The sequence below is a fragment of the Hyla sarda genome, chromosome 4 (assembly GCF_029499605.1).
Source record: "Hyla sarda isolate aHylSar1 chromosome 4, aHylSar1.hap1, whole genome shotgun sequence".
Classification (NCBI taxonomy): Eukaryota; Metazoa; Chordata; class Amphibia; order Anura; family Hylidae; genus Hyla; species Hyla sarda.
This window is the reverse complement of record NC_079192.1, coordinates 185,263,671-185,279,284: the sequence shown is the minus strand read 5'-3', so window position 1 is coordinate 185,279,284 and position 15,614 is coordinate 185,263,671. Positions and strand designations below refer to the sequence as shown.

General features: G+C 41.0%; 1 protein-coding gene across 1 annotated transcript in view; it reads right to left on the bottom strand.

The window, feature by feature from the left end:
- Positions 1–15,614, bottom strand: part of SND1 (staphylococcal nuclease and tudor domain containing 1) — an 815,381-nt gene that overhangs the window by 695,111 nt on the left and 104,656 nt on the right. The window lies entirely within an intron of this gene.

The window sequence follows — 15,614 nt, the reverse complement described above, 5'->3', positions numbered from 1 at the left end:
AGAGCACCATGCACATTTGAGGACTAAATTAGGGATTGCATAGGGGTGGACATAGGGGTATTCTACGTCAGTGATTCCCAAACAGGGTGCCTCCAGCTGTTGCTAAACTCCCAGCATGCCTGGACAGTCAGTGGCTGTCCGGAAATGCTACCAGTTGTTTAGCAACAGCTGGAGGCTCCATTTTGGTAAACCTGCCGTACAATAAGTTTTTCATTTTTATTGGGGGGGGGGTGTGAAAGAAGGCTTACGGACGACAGTGTAAGCCTTCTTTCACACTACAAAATTTAAACATCCGTATGAAGCTCCACTGAAATAGGCCGTAACAAAATCCTATACGTCCGTTAGAAAATCCCATTATAGTCTATGGGATTTTCTAATAGCCGTTTGAACCAGTTATAGTCAGTTATTGATTACGGATTTGATTTTGTCACGGAAGATTGAACTATTTTCTTCCGAACTATCTTCAGTCAGAAAACAACGTCCGTTATCAATAACGGACTATAACTGGTTCAAAATGGACGTATAGGATTTTGTTACTGCCGTTTTGGAACGGAACTTCATACGGATGTTTAAAAACGGAGAATTTTGTAGTGTGAAAGAAGCCTAAGGGGTCTATATGTAGTGTTTTACCCTTTATTATGTTTTATTGTAGTGTAGCGTTTTTAGGGTGCACTCGCACTAGCAGGTTACGGCGAGTTTCCCACTAGGAGTATGCGCTGCGGCGAAAAATATGTCACAGCTCAAACTTCAAGCAGGAAACTTACTGTAAACCTTCCCATGTTAATGTACCCTGTACATTCACATATTTTTTTGGGGGGGGGGACCTCCAGCTGTTTCAAAACTACAACTCCCAGCATGTACTGACTGAAGTGGGAGTTGTACTTTTTCAACAGCTGGAGGCACACTGGTTGGAAAACCTTCAGTTAGGTTCTGTTACCTAACTCCATATTTTCCAACCAGTGTGTCTCCAGCTGTTGCAAAACTACAACTCAACATGTACTGATCGCCGAAGGGCAGACTGCTGTGTGGGCATGCTGGTAGTTGTAGTTTTGCAACATCTGGAGGGCTACAGTTTAGAGACCACTGTATAGTGGTCTCAACCTGTAGCCTTCCAGATGTTGCTAGGCAACTCGCCAGCTTCCGTAGGAGCCAGTCGCACTACATCGCCACCCACAGATCCCAGTCATCCGGAGCCTCCACAGATCGGTAAGTGGACTTCGGCGCCGGTCCCTGTCTGTTCCCCCGTCCTGCCCCGCCTATTGTGGGTGGCCAGAATGGGGAAACCGAAAGGAGCCAGAAGTAGCGCGGACCCCGGGTACAGGTAATTATAAAACCGGGGATGGGGGGAGGAAATGGGGTGGCAGCGGTAGTCTCTGGCCGGGGCGGTGCGTTATCGGATTATGGGCAAGGTAATTGTCGTGAACGTGGACCAATATCGGCCATTCCGATAATCGGTCGATCCCTAGTTCGGACATTTACGCACATGGCAATTAAATTTGGGAAAAGGGGTGATTTAAACTTTATAGGAAGGGGTTAATGTGTGCGTTTTTAAATTTTAAACTTTTAGTCCCCTTAGGGGACTTTTATGGGGAATCATTTGATTCCTCATACAGATCAATGGGATTACATACAATCCCATTGATCTGTGTTCTCTGCGCTCGATCAATAAAGCCAGGCCCTGCCAGGCTTTCATTCTGAGCACCGCAGCAGGAGGTGTAAGCCCTCAGGCTACCTCAGTAGTGGATTGTCCCCCCGCGATCACGCTGCGGGGGGGGGGGGGGGGGGGGGGGAATACCTTCGGGTTAATCTGTGGTTATTACGATTGAAAAGATACACATGTTTACACATTTTATTGTACTGCTTTCTCATTTTTCTGTATAAAGAGGCTGTATGAGGGCTCATTTTTTGCACCATGTTCAGTAGTTTTTTGGTACAACTTTTGCGTATGTGACTATTTGATCATTTAATTTTTTGAAAGGTGATTTGACCAAAACAGCAATTTTGGACTTTTCCATTCATGCCATTCACCGTATGGCATCATTTACGTTATATTTTAATAGTTCAAACATTTACGCACAGATACCAAATATGTAAATATTTTTACGCTTTTTGGGCTAAAATTGGAAAAACGGGCAATTTTTAGAGAGGGGGCTTTCAATTTAAATACTTTACTTCTGTGTCCATTGGGGGCTATTTATAGCAATTAGAGATGAGCAAAGTTACACTGATTCGATAAGTCACAAACTTCTTGGCTCGGCAGTTGCTGTCTTTAGCCTGCATAAATTCAGTGCTAGGAGAGAGTCTTCTAGGACTGTATTCATCTTCTCCAGCCCACCGGAGCACCAGAAAGCTGAACCAGTTTATGCAGGCTAAAGTCAGCAACTGCCGAGCCGTGAGGTTCTGGACGAAACGAATCACTATCTTTGCTCATCTCATAGCAATCATTAGATTGATAATACTGTTCAGTGCTATGCATAGGCATAGAACTAATCAGTATTATCGGCGATCTTCTCTGGTCTGCTCCATGTTTGACCAGAGAGGAGAGCCCAGAGGCAAGAGAGGGAACCTTGTCGACCATCTTGGATGACTGGATCCGATCAAAGTCCTGCATTTCAGTGTACTGAATGGCATCTGAGGGGTTAATGGCTGACGTCAGTGTGATCATTTATGTCCGCCATTATCGGCAGGTCCCTGGCAGCTGATAGCCGCCGGGACATGCCATGCATGATGAGAGAACTGTTTTGGTGCTCACGTGTCCTTAAAATGAATACTCCAGAATAGGAAAATTGTACTTCATACTGCCAGCAGTAAGAGAAAAAGAGGTACAAACCTTCCTTCGCTCCCCCTGTTGGAAAGGCCCGATTTCACCAGCTCCTTTTCAGGTTTCTACGATTAGATTCTCTGGGGAAGATTAAAACCTGTGCAGAAGAAAGTTGACCAGTTTCTTATAGCAACCAGATCGGTTCTTTCATTTTAAAGAGGCCTCTGAAAAATGAAGTTCTGATTGGTTGCTATGGGCAACTGGTTCACTTTTCCTCTGCACAGGTATTGATAAATCTCCCCCTCTGACTTTACAGAAGGGACACTATAAAAATTCTATATTTAAGGCATTATTAAAAGTAAATAAACCCAACAGAAATTCCAACCATATCTTAACCTGTTAAGGATGTACAGGTACAGTACACAAACTCACTGGCAGTGGCAATCCCACCACTGTCCATCATTTACCCCTTTAGGTGCATTGATCAATGCTGTTTACGGCATCTAAAATTAAAGTTGCTTGTGGCTCAGTGGAGCTTGTTGTGATCGTGGCGTACGATAAGCTAAAATGGTGGAGGAGGGTCCCCCTTACCTGCCTCGTGCCACCAATCCAATGATGCAGCCTGGCTTAGCTAGGCTGTACGAGTGGATTGCCGATTATATAGTGAATGCAGTCTAATTACAGCATATATAAGGGGAAAAAAAATCTAATTATACAAGTCCCCTCTACAAATCAAATCGCCCTTATTTTCCCCATTTTACAAAAAACACAAAAAATGAACAGTTGTATCACCAGGGACATTAAAATAAGTATTTTGTTTTTATTTACATTATATGAGAACAAACAAACAAGGGATCAAAAGAGTCCCATCTAACTAAAAATGGTATAAAAAACTACAGATCAGAGCAAAAAAAGAATTAAAAAAAAAATCACACATTCCTGTTTACCCAAAAAAAATGTATTACGTTTTAGGGTCAGAAAAGGAAACATTTATGACATACCAATTTTGTAAAAAAAAATAATAAAAAATAAAAAAAAGCTAGCTTTAGTAGTACAATCAAAAGAACAATATACATTGGGTACATTTTTAACTAACCTACAGGATAAAGATAATTTGGTAGAACAAAGAATTGCACTTTGCTTCTGGATCCTGGTTAAACAATTTTATCAAGGTAATAAAAATTAGTTAACTTAATACATCAATTGCTGTTCAAAAAAGAAAGGGAGAGAAACAATTGCATATCATTTATACCTAAAAAGTTTAATTGTTCATGAATTAATGGACATGCATGCTGACAGAGCCGTTCATGCTTCCTAAGTTCTACTCAATTTCAAACAGATGCTGCCTGGACTCTTCGGTGCGTGGAGCCAGTACAGCCTCACTTTTTAGGTTGGCTGTGGATACAGGATGTAACTCACTAGTGCTATGATAGCTGCCATTTTAATCAACCAGTTCTCGCTCAAATAATGCCAATGTAAACTATGTCAAAACGTGAGATTCACATCAGTAGTATGGAAAAGCTAGTGTTACCTGGGATTTTTACTGCTGTCTTCTATGACAAAGGATGATTTGATGATGCAGATGTTATTTTAGATGACAGTCATCTAGCAAGAACCTGACAGCCCATACACGTTTTTTCTTTTCATTTTGAGTGCAATTTTCTTTTCTCAATATAGTCTTTATTTCTCATGCGGGTGTCCATCATGTAATACATGCTGAATATTAAAGGAGAACTCCAAATTAAGTTACCTTACCCCTTTATGGACTGAGCGTTTCAGTTTTAGCACTCATCTTCTTACCTTTTAAAAATCAAAATTTTACACCTAAAAATCCATATGATGGCTCATTTTTTGCACCAATTTTACTTTGTTATGACAGTCATTTTACCCAAAAATCTACGGCGAAACCAAAAAAAATCTGACAAAATTAAAGAAAAAATATTTTATACATTTTGGGGGCTTCCGTTTCTACACAGTACATTTTTGGTAAAAATGACACCTTATCTTTATTCTGTAAGTTTGATTTTGTCGTACTTCTGGAAAAAAATCATAACTACATGCAGGGAAATTTATACATTTAAAATTGTCATCTTCTGACCCCTCTAACTTTTTTTTCACATATGGGGCGGTATGAGGGCTCATTTTTTGCGCCGTGATCTCAAGTTTTCAGCAGTACCATTTTGTATTGATCGGACTGATCGCTTTTTATTCAATTTTTTATTATTTAAAATGTTACCAAAAATACGCCATTTTGAACATTGGAATTTATTTGCGCGTACGCCATTGACCATGCAGTTTAATATATATATGCGGCGATACCACATGTTTATTTTTCATTTCTTATTAAACTTACTAACTTATTAGCGAAGGGGTTAAATGATCTTTATTAACTTTTTTTCAGCCCCATAGGGGGCTATAACACTGCACTAACTGATCTTTTACATTGATCAATTATTCTGCCGCTTGACTGCTCATGCCTGGATCTCTGGCACTGAGCAGTCATTTGGTGATTGAACACCAGGAGGCATGATAGGGGGGACCCTCCTCATGTATTACAGTTGTTCGGGATCGCCGTGACGAAATCGTGGCGTCCATAACAGCAGCTTAGTTTCACTTTAGACGCAGCAATCAACTATGAACGCCGCGTCTAAGGGTTAATAGCGTGCGGAACAGTGACCAGTGCCACGCGATATTAGCCGCGAGTCTCAGCCGGGTCAGACCCACTATGACGCGGTGCCACGCCGCGGCCCCGCGTTCTAGAAAGGGAGCGGACTCAGGGCATATAGGTACGCCCCGAGTCCTTAAGTAGTTAATAACCTTGTATAGCTGTAAGTTTGTGTTCTATAACGTGCAAGTGTAAGCTTTGCTGAGCACATACCCAGTTTCTACTCCAGGCAAGAAGTCCTGTAGTTCTTATCACACATTAAGACTGTTGGGAACCAGTTTGCTGGGCCCAACACATCACATTCCCTTCTGAGCTGAGACAGCCAATGATTCAGTGTGTCATGTGAGATTTTCCTTGTTTAGTTTAGGCACATACACCTCACTTAAGATATAGATAGATAGATATATGGTTAGAGAAGCAGTGAACAAAAATTATGTCACTTTCATGGCCTTATAACTCTGGCCACTACAGGTCCTTATGGTCCAGAACACAGACCATAGGCAGTGAGTAGCACACACTCTGCCTGTGTATTAAACAGGGAAAACGAGTGCTATTCATTGCCTATGGCCAGACCGCACTTCCTGAGTATGGTCTCCTGCCAGTCCAGCCGGAGACTAAAGTCTGTGCTTTTCAGCAGACAGAATGTTGTCTGGATCTTTACCTGCTATCATATGTAAAAAAAAAAAAAAAAAAAAAAAGTTATTTTACTAACAGTGCCAACTTTTGGATGGACATCTCCTTTAACCCCTTAATCTGTTGGGGACCACGGGCGTATGGATACGCCCTTGCATCCTGGTACCTGTACCAGGATTTGCACAGGGGTGGCTGCTGGTTAGAGAGATTCTGACAAACACAATACCCACGTGACCCCATTTTGGAAACTGCATCCCTCACGGAACATAAGGGGTATAGTGAGCCTTAACACCCCACAGGTGACTGACCGATTTTTTAAACAGTGGTCCATGAAAATGAATGTAATTTTTCATTTGTACAGCCCACTGTTACTAAGAGCTGTCAAACACTAGTGGGGTGTAAATACTCACTGCATCCCTTATGTTCCTTGAGGGGTGTATTTCCCTTATAGTGTGCCATGTGGGGTGTTTTTCGCTGTTCAGGCATCATGGGGGCTTCCTAAATGTGACAAGCCCCCAAAAACCATTACAACAAAATTCGCTTTCCAAAAGCCCAATGTCACTCCTTCCCTTCAGAGCCCTCTAATGCACCCACAGATCACTTTACACCCACATATGAGGTATTTCCTTACTCAAGAGAAATGGGGCTTCAAATTTTGGGGGACATTCTCCTATTACCCCCTTGTGAAAATGAAACATTTTGGGTAACCTCAGCATTTTTGGGAATTTTTTTCCATTTTCACGTCCAACTTGAAAATTCATCAAACACCTGTTATGGCTCACTGTACCACTTGTTACGTTCCTTGAAGGAGGTGTTTCCCAAATAGTATGCCATGTGGGGTGTTTTTTTTTTTGTTGCTGTTTTGGCACCATAGGGGGTTCCTAAATGCGACATGCCCCCCAAAAACCATTTCAGCAAAAATCCCATTGTCACTCCTTTCCTTCTGAGACCTCACTTGCGCCCACAAAGCACTTTATATATCCACATGAGGTATTTCCTTACTTTAAAGAAATTGGGTCACATTTTGGGGGGGGGGGGCTTTTTCTTTTACCCCTTATAAAAATAAAAAATGTTGGTCTACAAGAACATGTTCGTGTAAAAAAAAATGAAGATTGAATTTTCTTCTCTACTTTGCTGCTATTCCTGTGAAAACACCTAATGGGTTAAACTTTCTGAATGTCATTTTGACTAAATTGAGGGGGGGGCAGTTTTCATAATGGGGTATTTCAAACATAAAGACCCTCAAATTAACTTCAAAACTGAACTGGTCCCTGAAAAATTCAGATTTTGAAATTTACTTGAAAAATTGGAAAATTGCTGCTGACCTTTGAAGCCCTCTGATTTCTTCCAAAAGTAAAAACTTTATGATGCAAACAAAGTAGACATATTGTATATGTGAATCAATATATAATTTATTTGGTGTCTATTTTCCTTACAAGCAGAGAGCTTCAAAGTTAGAAAAAGCTACATTTTCTACTTTTTCATGAACTTTTGGAATTTTTCACTAAGACAAGATGCAAGAATTGACGAAAATTTACCACTAACAAAGTAGAATGTGTCACAAAAAAAAAATCTCAAATTCATAAGTACAAGCATCCCAGAGTAATAAATGCTTTAAGTGACAACGGTCAGAATTGCAAAAAAAATTAAAAATATGGTCCTTGGGGTCAAAATGGGCTTGGTCCCCAATGGGTTTAGTGGCACTTTTTTCCTCACCTAAAAATCATACCCATATGAGGGCTTGTTTAATGCACTACCAATTTTACTTTAATATAAGTCATATCACCACAAAATCTATGGCGAAACCCCCCCAAAAAATAAAAAAAATTGGGGCAAAATGTAAATTTTTATTATTATTTTTTTTTAGAGGCTTCAGTTTCTACACAGTGCATATTTGCGTAAAACCGACACAATATATTAATTCTGTAGGTCCAAACAATTAAGGATACCCATTTTATGTAGGTTTTATTTTATTTAAAAAAATGTAATATAGTAATTTTGGTGCATTATATATTTTTAATAACGTTTTTATTTTTCTGCATACTGGGCTGTATGGGGGCTCATTTTTTGCACAGTGGTCTGTAGTTTCATCGGCAACATTTTTTACGTATACACCATTGACAGTGCGGTTTAACTACAAATTTTTAGAGTTCAGACTTTTACGCATGCAGCAATACCACATTATTGTTTACATATTAAATGGGAAAAGTGGGTGATTCAAACTTATGGGGGAAGGTGCTAAATCACATTAACTTTTTTCCCTTTTTTTTTTTTAAACACCATTTTTTAGTCCCCATAGAGGACTATTCCATGCAATCTTCTGATTGCACACACTTTTCAATGCTATGCCATAGAATGGAGTAGTGTAATCTGCTCAATTGCTCTAGCCTACTGAGGCTGACTTGAGTAACCTAGCAACAATCTGACAGGGAGGAGGCAAGTAGGGAGCCTTCCTCCGACCTCTCAGCTGTCCAGGATGCCATGAACAGCCCGACTGAGCTGAGCCGGGAACGGTTTTACCACAATCAACTTTGATCGCCTCGGCTAATGGGGTTAATGCCAGGCATATCCACGATCCGCGATGTTGGTATTAGACAAGGGTCCTGCCGGGAGCACATGGCTATGATGCAGGGTCAGTGAGCCTGCATCACAGCAGGGGAGCAGCTGCAGGAGTTCAAGTACATTCCTTATCCTTAAAGGCCATCTGTGGCCAAAATACAACTTATCCCCTATCCTGTGGATAAAGGATATGTGTTTGGAGGTTTGGACTTCTGCCACGGCTCTCCAGTGCAGGTGGTGTGCCGGCCACAGCGTGACATTGTGGCCAACATGCCTCCTCCATGTAGATCTATAGGAGAGGCGGGGAGGCAGTGGTCGTGCCTCCCCGCCTCTCCCATAGAGCTGTATGGGGAGGGGGCGTACCATCCTTCTCTCTTTGTCAACACTACACACATTAGCACACTCACTGAGTGCTAATGCAGTGGCCCCAGGCTGTACAAAAAGACTGCCTATAGCAGGGGTTCACCTAAGATCACATCACTGTAAGTATGGCAGGGGTTCTCAACCAGGAGTACATGTACCCCTAGGGGTACGCCAAGGGTTATGCGAGGGTATGGCAGTTCGCTGACAAATACCGGCCATGCATTGCCAAGTATTTATCAACAGAGCGGGGATTGTACGCCGCAGTCGCCGGGGTAGTTCACTACATTGCACCGCAGCCAGGTGTGGGCACTTTAAGTGAGCCGCAGTGGCTGCCGAGCCTGACGTGTAATGTCCCTGACGTTGTGCAGAGATACCGGCATAGTCTGTGCGGCCCTACGACTCCTGCCTAACAGGATGGACACTTGCCTGGTAAGTATATTAAAGTTTAACATTGCAGTATGGTAGGGTATTATTGTATGCATCTCATATTGGCATAGAGTGATTATGGCACAAGGGGATTAAGATGAGGAGGGGATGATTGTAAAGGGGGATTAAAATGGGGGTGGGGTTGATAATGGCACAAGGGGATTAAGTAAGTAAGGGGAAGGGTTTGGGTTTTTAGAGCACTGGGCTGACTTTTCATTGGGGTACAAACTCTATTCTACTGATAATTTGCACCTGAATGGAAGGGGGTCTGCTGTGCTGGGGGAGAGAATCCTGGAAGGGGTGGCTGAGTATTTAAACTAGGTGAGTGGGGGGAGGATAATAAAGCAAAGAAAGCAGACAGTGGGATGGATAGGTTAGAGAGGGGTCAGGACATAATGGTGGGTGGAGAGGAGTCCTGTGGGGTGAGGTTAAGAGCAGTGGATAAGGAGATTCATGCGTTACAAACCAGCTGTAAAAATTAATGTAGCCCGAAAAATTGTAATCCCAATAATTCAAAAAATTCCATTAGCCCCAATAACTTAAATAGTACAATTAGCCCTTATAACTCAAATAATAACATTAACCCCAATAACTCTGAAAATCCCATTAGTGAGACTATGTGTAAAACAATGGAAATGTAAAGTGTATGTTCACAAATTCCAGAAGCCTAGCAAATAAAATGGGGGAGCCTTGATACTGGAGGAACATATTGATATAGTTGGGGTCACTGAGACATGGCTGGACTCCTCGCATGACTGGGCTGTTAATCTGCAGGGGTTTACATTGTTTCGCAAGGATAGAATGAACAGAAAAGGTGGTGGAATCTGTCTGTATGCTAGAAGTGGTATGAAAGTCAGTGTGAACGATGCCATAGTGTGTGATGATTCTGAGGAGGTGGAATCTCTGGGTAGAATTACAAAAGGAGGGAAATACTGAAAAAATATTGTTTGGTGTAATCTACAGACCCCCTAATATCACTGAAGAGATAGAAGGTCGGCTGCATAAACAAATAGAGAGGGCCGCCCGGGCAGGTACAGTGGTAATAATGGGAGATTTTAACTATCCAGATATAGATTGGGCCGGGGGCTGGCTAAAACTACAAAGGGGAGAAAATTCCTAAATTTATTGCAGGATAATTTTATGGGCCAGTTTGTGGAGGACCCAACAAGAAGTGATGCCTTGTTGGATCTGATCATTTCCAACAACGCAGAGCTGGTTGGTAATGTAACTGAGGGAAAACCTTGGTAATAGCGACCACAATATGGTTACTTTTGACTTAAAATGTAGAAAACAAAGACAGACGGGGAAAGCAAAAACAACTTTAAAAAGGCAAATTTCCCTGGTCTGAGAGCTGCACTACAGGACATAGACTGGGGGGAGGTGTTCTCAAATACTGATACAGAAGGTAAATGGGACATCTTTAAATCAACTCTAAATAACTATACAGCTAAATATATACCAAAGGGGAACAAATATAAACGATTATAGCTCTTTTAACCTCATTTGTCAGCCATGTAGGATTTAGTTTTAAACAACAAAAAAATAGCCTTCAAAAAATACAAATCTGATGGGTCAGCTATAACATTTAAACAGGAAAGGAGCTTAATAAAATCTGTAAAAATGTAATAAAAAAAGCAAAAATTCAAAATGAGAGACAGGTGGCCAAAGAAAGCAAAACTAATCCTAATTTTTTTTTAGATATATAAATACAAAAAAACCAAGGACAGAGCACGTAGGACCCCTTAATAATGATAATGGGGAGGTTGTCACGGGCGATCAAGAGAAGGCGGAGCTACTGAATGGGTTCTTTAGTTCTGTATATACTATGGAAGAAGGAGCTGACATTGGCCAGGTCAGTGCTGGTAACATCATATAATGTATTGAACTGGCTAAATGTAGAGATGGTACAAGGTAAGTTAAGTAAAGTAAATGTAAGCAAATCTCCAGGGCCGGATGGACTACACCCAAGAGTTCTTAGAGGTAAATTCAGTAATATCTGTACCCTTGTTCATGATATTTAGAGATTCTCTGGTGTCTGGTATTGTGCCAAGGGACTGGCGCAAGGCTAATGTGGTACCAATCTTCAAGAAGGGCTCTAGGTCTTCGCCAGGCAATTATAGACCGGTAAGTCTAACGTGCATTGTGGGTAAATTGTTTGAAGGACTTATACTATTATCCCCTATGTATTCCTGTATGTAATCCCTTATAAGTGATAACCAGCATGGGTTTACTAAGGATAGAAGTTGTCAAACCAATCTAATTTGCTTTTATGAAGAGGTGAGTAGAAGCCTTGACAGAGGAATGGCTGTGGATATAGTGTTTCTGGATTTTGCCAAAGCGTTTGATACTGTCCCTCACAGACGTCTGACAGGTAAGTTAAGGTCCTTGGGCTTGGAAACTTTAGTTTGTAACTGGATTGAACACTGGCTCATGGATCGTACCCAGAGAGTGGTGGTCAATGATTCGTACTCTGATTGGTCCCCGGTTATTAGTGGTGTACCACCAAGGTTCAGTACTGGGCCCGCTGCTGTTTAATTTATTTATCAATGATATAGAGGATGGTATTAACAGCTCTGTTTCTATCTTTGCAGATGACACCAAGCTTTGTAGCACAGTACAGTCTATAGAGGATGTGCATAAGTTACAAGATGACTTGGATAGACTAAGTGTCTGGGCATCCACTTGGCAAATGAGGTTCAATGTGGATAAATGTAAAGTTATGCATCTGGGTACTAATAACATGCATGCGTCGTATGTCTTAGGGGGGATTAAACTGGCAGAGTCACTGGTAGAGAAGGATCTGGGTATACTTGTAGATCACAGACTACAGAATAGCATGCAATGTCAGGCTGCTGCTTCCAAAGCCGGCAGGATATTGTCATGTATCAAAAGAGGCATGGACTCAAGGGACAGGGACATAATACTTCCCCCCCCCCCCCCCTTTATAAAGCATTGGTACGGCCTCACCTGGAATATGCTGTTCAGTTTTGGTCGCCTGTTCATAAAAAGGGACACTGCGTAGTTGGAAAGGGTGCAGAGACTCGCGACTAAACTAATATGGGGCATGGAACATCTTAGCTATGAGGAGCGATTAAAGGAGTTACAATTGTTTAGTCTTGAGAAGAGACGTTTAAGGGGGGGGATATGATAAACGTATATAAGTATATAAATGGCCCATACATAAAATATGGAGAAAAACTGTTCCAGGTTAAACCCCCCCAAAGGACGAGGGGGCACTCCCTCCGTCTGGAGAAGAAAAGGTTTAGTCTAAAGGGGCGACACGCCTTCTTTACCGTGAGGACTGAATTTATGGAACGGTCTACCTCAGGAACTGGTCACAGCAGGAACAATTAACAGCTTTAAAACAGGGTTAGATACATTCCTGGAACAAAACAACATTAATGCTTATGCAGAATTATAAAACTATCCCTTTCCCTTATCCCCTTACACCCTTCCCTTCAATCCCCTGGTTGGACTTGATGGACGTATGTCTTTTTTCAACCATACTAACTATGTAACTATGTAAGTATTGCATTAGAAAGGTAAGCACACGCCATTATGAAATGAAGTACTTTTATTACTTATTTTGTCCACGGGTACCCTTCACGCGCAAGTTCTGTGCGAGGGGCACCAGCAGACATACTTTCACCCTTTGGGGGTACAGTCGCGAAAAAGCATAAGAACCACTGGCCTATAGTATTGATCAGTCCTATGCTATGTACTATGTTTTAACAATCTATTGCTATTAATAATCCCCTATGGTGACTAAAGGGTAAAAAAAAAAAGTATAAGAAAATAAATAAATAAATAAATAAATAAATAAATATATATATATATATATATATATATATAATATACACATATATACACATACATACATATATATATATTAAATCCCCTCCCCTCAATAATCTAAACCTCCCCTTTTTCCAATAAATTAACACTACACATCTGGTATTGCCGCATGCGTAAATATCCTATTAAAATATAAGGTTTATTCTCCTGCATAGTAAACTATGTAGACACATTTTTCTGTTAACCGTGCTGTATGGAGGCTCATTTTTGCCCTGTGATCTTTAGTTTTTACCGGTATAAATTTAGTTTGATGGCACTTTATAGCTTAATTTTTTTGGTATATAGAAGGGACCAAAAAATTTCCAATTCTTGACTTTTACACCACTGACTGGTTTCATGATCATTTTACTAGTTTGAACATTTCTACACATGGCAATACCACATGCTTATATTTGAATTGCTTACATTTTTTTAAGAAATGTTAAATACAAGCAAAGAAATGTTGAGAAAAGGCTTATATACATTATTCACCTTTTTTAACATTTAACTCCATTTGTTAGTTTCAATAGGGGTGTATAACATGTAATGTTTGAATCATATACACTGAACATTGCTGTGCCATAGCAGAGCATTGATCAGTGTTCTTGGCACTCCATTACTACAGGCTGGCTGCAGTGAATGCTATTCACATGAGTCTTATTTCAGATTATATCCACTGAAAAACAAAGCCAAGCTGAAATACCATCCCACCTGTTGACATGTTTTCGTTTAGCACTCATTTTAGTCCTATATATCCTCACTTTAGTTTACAGGAAACGTTACAATGTATTCTAGAAGAGTTCCACCCTTTTCCAATTCCAAAAACATACCCATTTACAAAGAAAATGCATGTTAATACTTGATAGATTTTCAAACAACAGATACAGAAGAGCTTTAATACAGTGACTACTTCCAGTTTAACCTCATATCAGGTTAACCCCTTAAGGACACATGACGTACTGGAACGTCATGTGTCCACTCCCGATCTATAACGCGGGGCCACGGCGTGGCCCCGCGTCATAGCGGTTCGGGCCCGGCCTCTAACAACGGCCGGGACCCGTGGCTAATAGCGCGCGGCATTGATCGCTGTGCCGCGCGCTATTAACCCTTTAGACGCGGCGTTCAAAGTTGAACGCCGCGTCTAAAGTGAAACCGAAAGCATCCCGGCTAGCTCAGTGGGCTGTTCGGGATAGCCGCGGTGAAATCGCGGCATCCCGAACAGCTGACAGGACAGCGGGAGGGCCCCTACCTGCCTCCTCGCTGTCCGATCGCCGAATGACTGCTCAGTGCCTGAGATCCAGGCATGAGCAGTCATCCGGCAGAATCGTTGATCACTGGTTTCTTATGAGAAACCAGTGATCAACATAGAAGATCAGTGTGTGCAGTGTTATAGGTCCCTATGGGACCTATAACACTGCACAAAAAAAGTGAAAAAAAAAAGTGAATAAACATCATTTAACTCCTCCCCTATTAAAAGTTTGAATCACCCCCCTTTTCCAATAAAAAAAAAAACACAGTGTAAATAAAAATAAACATATGTGGTATCACCGCGTGCGGAAATGTCCGAATTATAAAAATATATCATTAATTAAACCGCTCGGTCAATGGCGTGCGCGCAAAAAAATTCCAAAGTCCAAAATAGTGCATTTTTGGTCACTTTTTATATCATTTAAAAATGAATAAAAAGTGATCAATAAGTCATATCAATGCAACAATGGTACCGTTAAAAACTTCAGATCACGGCGCAAAAAATGAGCCCTCATACCGCCCCATACACGGAAAAATAAAAAAGTTATAGGGGTCAGAAGATGACAATTTTAAACGTATTAATTTTCCTGCATGTAGTTATGATTTTTTCCAGAAGTCCGACAAAATCAAACCTATATAAGTAGGGTATCATTTTAATCGTATGGACCTACAGAATACATATCAGGTGTCATTTTTACCGAAAAATGTACTACGTAGAAACGGAAGCCCCCAAAAGTTACAAAACAGCGTTTTTTTTTTCAATTTTGTCGCACAATGATTTTTTTTCCCGCTTCACCACAGATTTTTGGGCAAAATGACTGACGTCATTACAAAGTAGAATTGGTGGCGCAAAAAATAAGCCATCATATGGATTTTTAGGTGTAAATTTGAAAGAGTTATGATTTTTTAAAGGCAAGGAGCAAAAAACGAAAATGCAAAAACGGAAAAACCTCCGGTCCTTAAGGGGTTAAAAGATGCCCGAAGTATTCTGTAGAGAGGTAGGGTAGGAAAAGGAGGAAACTACAAAGACAAACTGCTGTTGAACCCCCTTTTTGTCTTAACTCTTTGGGGCATTAGTTGCATCAGAAAGCAGATTTGTTGGCTGCACATCCACGATACTAATCT